This window comes from Salmo salar, chromosome ssa25, assembly GCF_905237065.1.
Source record: "Salmo salar chromosome ssa25, Ssal_v3.1, whole genome shotgun sequence".
NCBI lineage: Eukaryota > Metazoa > Chordata > Actinopteri > Salmoniformes > Salmonidae > Salmo > Salmo salar.
Window position 1 is genome coordinate 46064968 of NC_059466.1, and position 6000 is coordinate 46070967.

Genomic DNA, 6000 nt, shown 5'->3' on the forward strand with positions numbered 1-6000 from the left:
CAGCATGGGTCCAGTCTAAATTAGTAGACCCACTTGGTTTTAACATCTACATACAGTAAAAAAAAAACGTATAATATGTGAAGAATTACGATAGTATAATCACTACTGAATTAAAACCTTTATTAGGTCAGTATATTCCCTTTTCATGTGCAACCATCACTAACTCAAGTCAGCCTCCATGAAAATGAAGTGTTGAATTATGCAGTAAACATCGCAACCTCAGACGAGGAATTTCAGGGGGTCAAACCCCAATGGTGAGGCTCTCTCCTCTTTGTGCCAATTTCCACACGGCATAACTCGGATTTGCTTAATAATTAAACTTTTGGCTTCAATTCAACAAGGAGCTTGCATTCCCCAGCTACCCCCTCCTAAACAGGCCTGAATAAATACACATGAAACAAGTGGTATCGGGAACGTTATGACAGATAGACTAACAGGTGTCCATTGTCGATTTGACTTCATGATTGATAATCACAGTTTTAAGGATGCGGGCTCTTCTCTCGTCAGATTATCTTTAGACATGCCAGTCTGTGCGTTCTGACGGCGTTGACTTTATTGCTGTGGCATTTATCGTCGGAATTCATGAGAGGATTTCAGTTTTTGCTGTGGAGCTTGGATCCCACGGAACAGTTCCTATGCCGCATGCGTATAGAGGTCTGGCTTTTGGCTGGAGGCTTCAGTGGTTGTGGAATGGTGGTAGCAACAACCGTTTGCATTTAGCAGGAAGATCGACGATTAGCAGAAGTCGTTGTCAATGAAACGCCTGTAAATATCTACCAAATACGTATTTTTGTTTCTATTTATTTTAGACCCACAATTTACGGTACATCATTTGAAATCATTACATCAGCCTCGAGCGAGTGAGATGAAGTAGGGAGATAAACGGAAGGACACTCATTAGATGATGGTTTGGCTGAAGGTGGGGGAGGCGAGGAGTTGAGTGGGTCTGTAGCGCGGTTGCGAGACGATTGATGCGGATACAACGCGTCGCAATGACGCCTGCTTTGCATTAAGCAGTTGGTCACACACTCCAAGTGCAGTGTGACTTTATTTAAGCAAACTTTTAACCTCCGTCGTGACACATTGTTGTCCATTCAGTGTAAAAGCAACACCAATAAAAACATTCTTCGTTTCTGACATCATCAAATAATCAGTCAATTCATTAATTGGTGGCCTATACCTAGCCAATACGCCTTTCAAAGTCTATTCTTCTAATCTATCCTAACCTCTTTTGTTGTCCTAGTCCTCCAAAATATAGAAATATATAGGCCTATGTGCTTGTAGAAATAACCTATATTTTATATTCTTTAAAGGGAACATTCTTCATTTATAGCAGTAAATGCATGCCTTTAAAATTGCTGTGTGTCATTTAACGTGGCACGTTACCATTCCTATTGAAATAAAGTGTTCACCCTCGAAGCAAGTATAGGCGTTAACTAGGGCCCACAAAGACAGCGGGCATTCCACGGAATTAGCTTGTGTGCACATTCTTTACGTTCTGTCTGGGTGACGAGTTCAAAGCTGATCATCAGGTAAGGTGATGTTATTCTATAGTCATATAGACACTATTGTCTAGACAGGAACATTTTGGACCTCAGCAATTCACCTTTTCTATATTCTGCTGACAGAATTACAAAGTTAAATCAACGTTTACCTCACTTGAATATGCCTATAGTACTTAGTCATATTGGGCCTTGTTAAAATACAGCCTCAATTCATGTTGAATGTCTAATCTCATATTCTCAATGGAAGTCTTATAAGACAACAGATCCATAAATCATTTGACTGAATTGTAATTTCAAACTTTCAAAGATGTATGGTTTTCAGGCTTACTGAAGAGCGTAAACATCTTTGATTCTCACATACAACAATATGTTGAGTCTTTCTCGCTAGTGTTCTTCTTTAACATTCAGGGAGGGTGTTAGACTGGGCCATGCTTTGCCTTGCCTTGCCTTTAAGGTTTGTGTGTAGGCTGAGAGAGTGGAAAAGGCTGGAGCGATGCACTCTCTCTGTGGTCTGTGTGTCTGTGTGTGTGTCTGTGTCTGTGGTCTGCTCGGGTGTGTGTGTGTGTACTGTGTGTGTGTGTGTGTGTTTGTGTCTGTTGTCTGCTCGGGTGTGTGTGTATACTGTGTGTGTGTGTCCCATACATGCAGAGGAGAAAACTCATACCATGGGCCCTCAGTGTTGTTTACGCTTTACAACTTTACAACTTTACAGTTTTACTACTTTACAGCTTTACAACTTTACAACTTTACTACTTTACAGTTTTACTACTTTACTAGTTTACTGCTTTAAAACTTTACTACTTTACAGTTTTACTGCTTTACAACTTTACAACTTTACAGTTTTACTACTTTACTAGTTTACTGCTTTAAAACTTTACAACTTTACAGTTTTACTACTTTACTGCTTTATAACTTTACTACTTTACTAGTTTACTGCTTTACAGTTTTACTACTTTAATACTTTACTGCTTTACTACTTTACAGTTTTACTACTTTACTACGTTACTACTTTACTACCGATGCCTGAGCCTCCTCAGAAAGACCAGACCCCCAACTCCCCCATGCCCCCTTCCTCTAGTAATCCATTTTGTAGTTGGGCGCAAGAAACAAAAGGGAGGTCTGCTTTACACGGTTTACGTGAAGGAACAGTCCCTCTTCTCCAGTGCAGTTCATTAAGAGATTACATAGAACCCAGGGCCTTTGTGGGAGACGGGGGCACATCTATGCCTCCTTTTGTGAATAGGGGGAGGGAGTGTGGGGGGGGGTGAAGATGTAGATCAACTATGAATGAGTGATGAGGACAGGCTAAATGTTGTAATGTTGCCCTCGTCCCTCCATCCATCTTACCCACATCACCAAACTACCCAGGGAGTCCCCACTGATTCTCTCTCTCTCTCTCTCTCTCTCTCTCTCTCTCTCTCTCTCTCTCTCTCTGTCTCTCTGTCTCTCTGTCTCCCTGTCTCTCTCTCTCTCTCTCTCTCTCTCTCTCTCTCTCTAAGGAAAGAAAGGAACATAAAGAAAATAAATCCCCTTATTTTACTTTAGCTCTCTGTCTAGCGTGTAAGGGAGGGTGGGGTTAGGGCTGGGATTGAAGAGAGAAAATAGAAAGAGAAAGAGGGAGGTCAAGAAAGAGAGGGATTGAGGGGAGGAGAGTGGAATCATCCCGTGTTAACACAGCGTACTGAGAGGAAGGGTTCAATAGACATGTCTCCCATGACAACGCCCGGAAGAAAAGTTGACGATTAAGATCGTCATTTATGAAAATCGGGAAGCAGGAAGTGAGAGCAGAAAGGATGGGCCTCTAGGAGTCGTGGGGTAATTATGGCTGGGCTGAGGAGGCATACATAGGCCTGGATAAGAGGACGAAAGTTGGGCCGAAGGTATATATAGATAGAGAGCGAGGAGGAGAGAGGGAGAGATAGGGATAAAGAGAGAGAGAGAGAGAGATAGGGATAAAGAGAGAGAGAGAGAGAGAGAGGGTACAGCACGGCAGAGTGGCTGGATTAACTCCTGCTAGCCCTTGTCTCTTCTCATTGTCTCCTAGACTAATACATCTCCATATTGGGCTGATGATTGAAAGTCAGACAGTGCAGTTTACCCCCTCCTCCCTCTGTGTTGTGTTCCATCGCTCTATAGTCCGCTCCTTGGTTATCCTTCCTCTTTTCAGTGTTTTCTTAGAACACTGGGGTAGAGGAGCAGTAGGCTATTGTGACAGGCTTATGTTGTCATTGTGGCGCAGGTTTTAGGAAAAACAGAAAGAGAGAGGGAGAGATGGAATGCGGGGTTCAAGGAAACAGAGATGGACCAGAGAGAGGAGGATCCAGTGTCAGACAAAGAGAGAGAAGGAGACCGAGACGGAGAGGGGAATAAGGGGTGAGAAAGACAGAGTAGAAAGAGAGAAATCTGACAGGTTTTTACTGCGTCCCCTAAAAAAGACACCAAAGGTAAAATGGAAAGAAAGGGGGATAAGATAGATGAGGAAAACAGATGTCAGAGAGACAAAAAGCGAGAGAGAGAGAGGGAGAGAGAGAGAGAGAGAGAGAGAGAGAGAGAGAGAGAGAGAGAGAGAGAGAGAGAGAGAGAGAGAGAGAGAGAGAGAGAGAGCTGTAGTAAGAGCAGGAATTTGTGGCCCTTCTCACCTCGGCCCCTAATGGAGTGACTACAATAGAGACACCTGGCTGACTGGTCTACAGTAGAGACACCTGGCTGACTGGTCTACAGTAGAGACACCTGGCTGACTGGTCTACAGTAGAGACACCTGGCTGACTGGTCTACAGTAGATACACCTGGCTGACTGGTCTACAATAGATACACCTGGCTGACTGGTCTACAATAGAGACACCTGGCTGACTGGTCTACAGTAGAGACACCTGACTGACTGGTCTACAGTAGAGACACCTGGCTGACTGGTCTACAGTAGAGACACCTGGCTGACTGGTCTACAGTAGAGACACCTGGCTGACTGGTCTACAGTAGAGACACCTGGCTGACTGGTCTACAGTAGAGACACCTGACTGACTGGTCAACAGTAGAGACACCTGGCTGACTGGTCTACAGTAGAGACACCTGGCTGACTGGTCTACAGTAGAGACACCTGGCTGACTGGTCTACAGTAGAGACACCTGGCTGACTGGTCTACAGTAGAGACACCTGGCTGACTGGTCTACAGTAGAGACACCTGGCTGACTGGTCTACAGTAGAGACACCTGGCTGACTGGTCTACAGTAGAGACACCTGACTGACTGGTCTACAGTAGAGACACCTGGCTGACTGGTCTACAGTAGAGACACCTGGCTGACTGGTCTACAGTAGAGACACCTGGCTGACTGGTCTACAGTAGAGACACCTGGCTGACTGGTCTACAGTAGAGACACCTGGCTGACTGGTCTACAATAGAGACACCTGGCTGACTGGTCTACAGTAGAGACACCTGGCTGACTGGTCTACAATAGAGACACCTGGCTGACTGGTCTACAGTAGAGACACCTGGCTGACTGGTCTACAGTAGAGATACCTGGCTGACTGGTCTACAATAGATACACCTGGCTGACTGGTCTACAGTAGAGACACCTGACTGACTGGTCTATAATAGAGACACCTGGCTGACTGTTCTACAATAGAGACACCTGGCTGACTGGTCTACAGTAGAGACACCTGGCTGACTGGTCTACAGTAGAGACACCTGGCTGACTGGTCTACAGTAGAGACACCTGGCTGACTAGTCTACAGTAGAGACATCTGGCTGACTGGTCTACAGTAGAGACACCTGGCTGACTGGTCTACAGTAGAGACACCTGGCTGACTGGTCTACAGTAGAGACACCTGGCTGACTGATGCAACACTGTTACTTTAGCTTGTTTCCACGCTGGACTTCTCTCCAGGCTGTGTGGAGCCTCAGCACCAGTGGATTTGGAGATGAAGAACAAACCTAGTGGGTTAGAAGGGTGTAGGCGGGGTTTTCCCCCCTGTGGTGGGCGCTGTTGTTCCCATTCTCTGCACCATGTGACAGCTAGGCCCCAGCCACATATGCACGTTTGCACACTGACACGTATGCACAAACAGACACACACAACCAGATTACATCACACTACTACAGAGTACAACAAACCCTACACTCCAATCAGAGTACATCACACTACTACAGAGTACAACAAACCCTACACTCCAATCAGAGTACATCACACTACTACAGAGTACAACAAACCCTACACTCCAATCAGAGTACATCACACTTTTACAGAGTACAACAAACCCTACACTCCAATCAGAGTACATCACACTACTACAGAGTACAACAAAACCTACACTCCAATCAGAGTACATCTCACTACAACAGAGTACAACAAACCATACACTCCAATCAGAGTACATCACACAACTACAGAGTACAACAAACCCTACACTCCAATCAGAGTACATCACACTACTACAGAGTACAACAAACCCTACACTCCAATCAGAGTACATCACACTAATACAGAGTACAACAAACCCT

At 44.9% G+C, this 6000-nt stretch overlaps 1 protein-coding gene across 3 annotated transcripts in view; it reads left to right on the top strand.

Moving 5' to 3' along the window:
- LOC106586865 (ephrin-B2a) overlaps positions 1-6000 on the top strand; it is a 37710-nt gene that overhangs the window by 1782 nt on the left and 29928 nt on the right. The window lies entirely within an intron of this gene.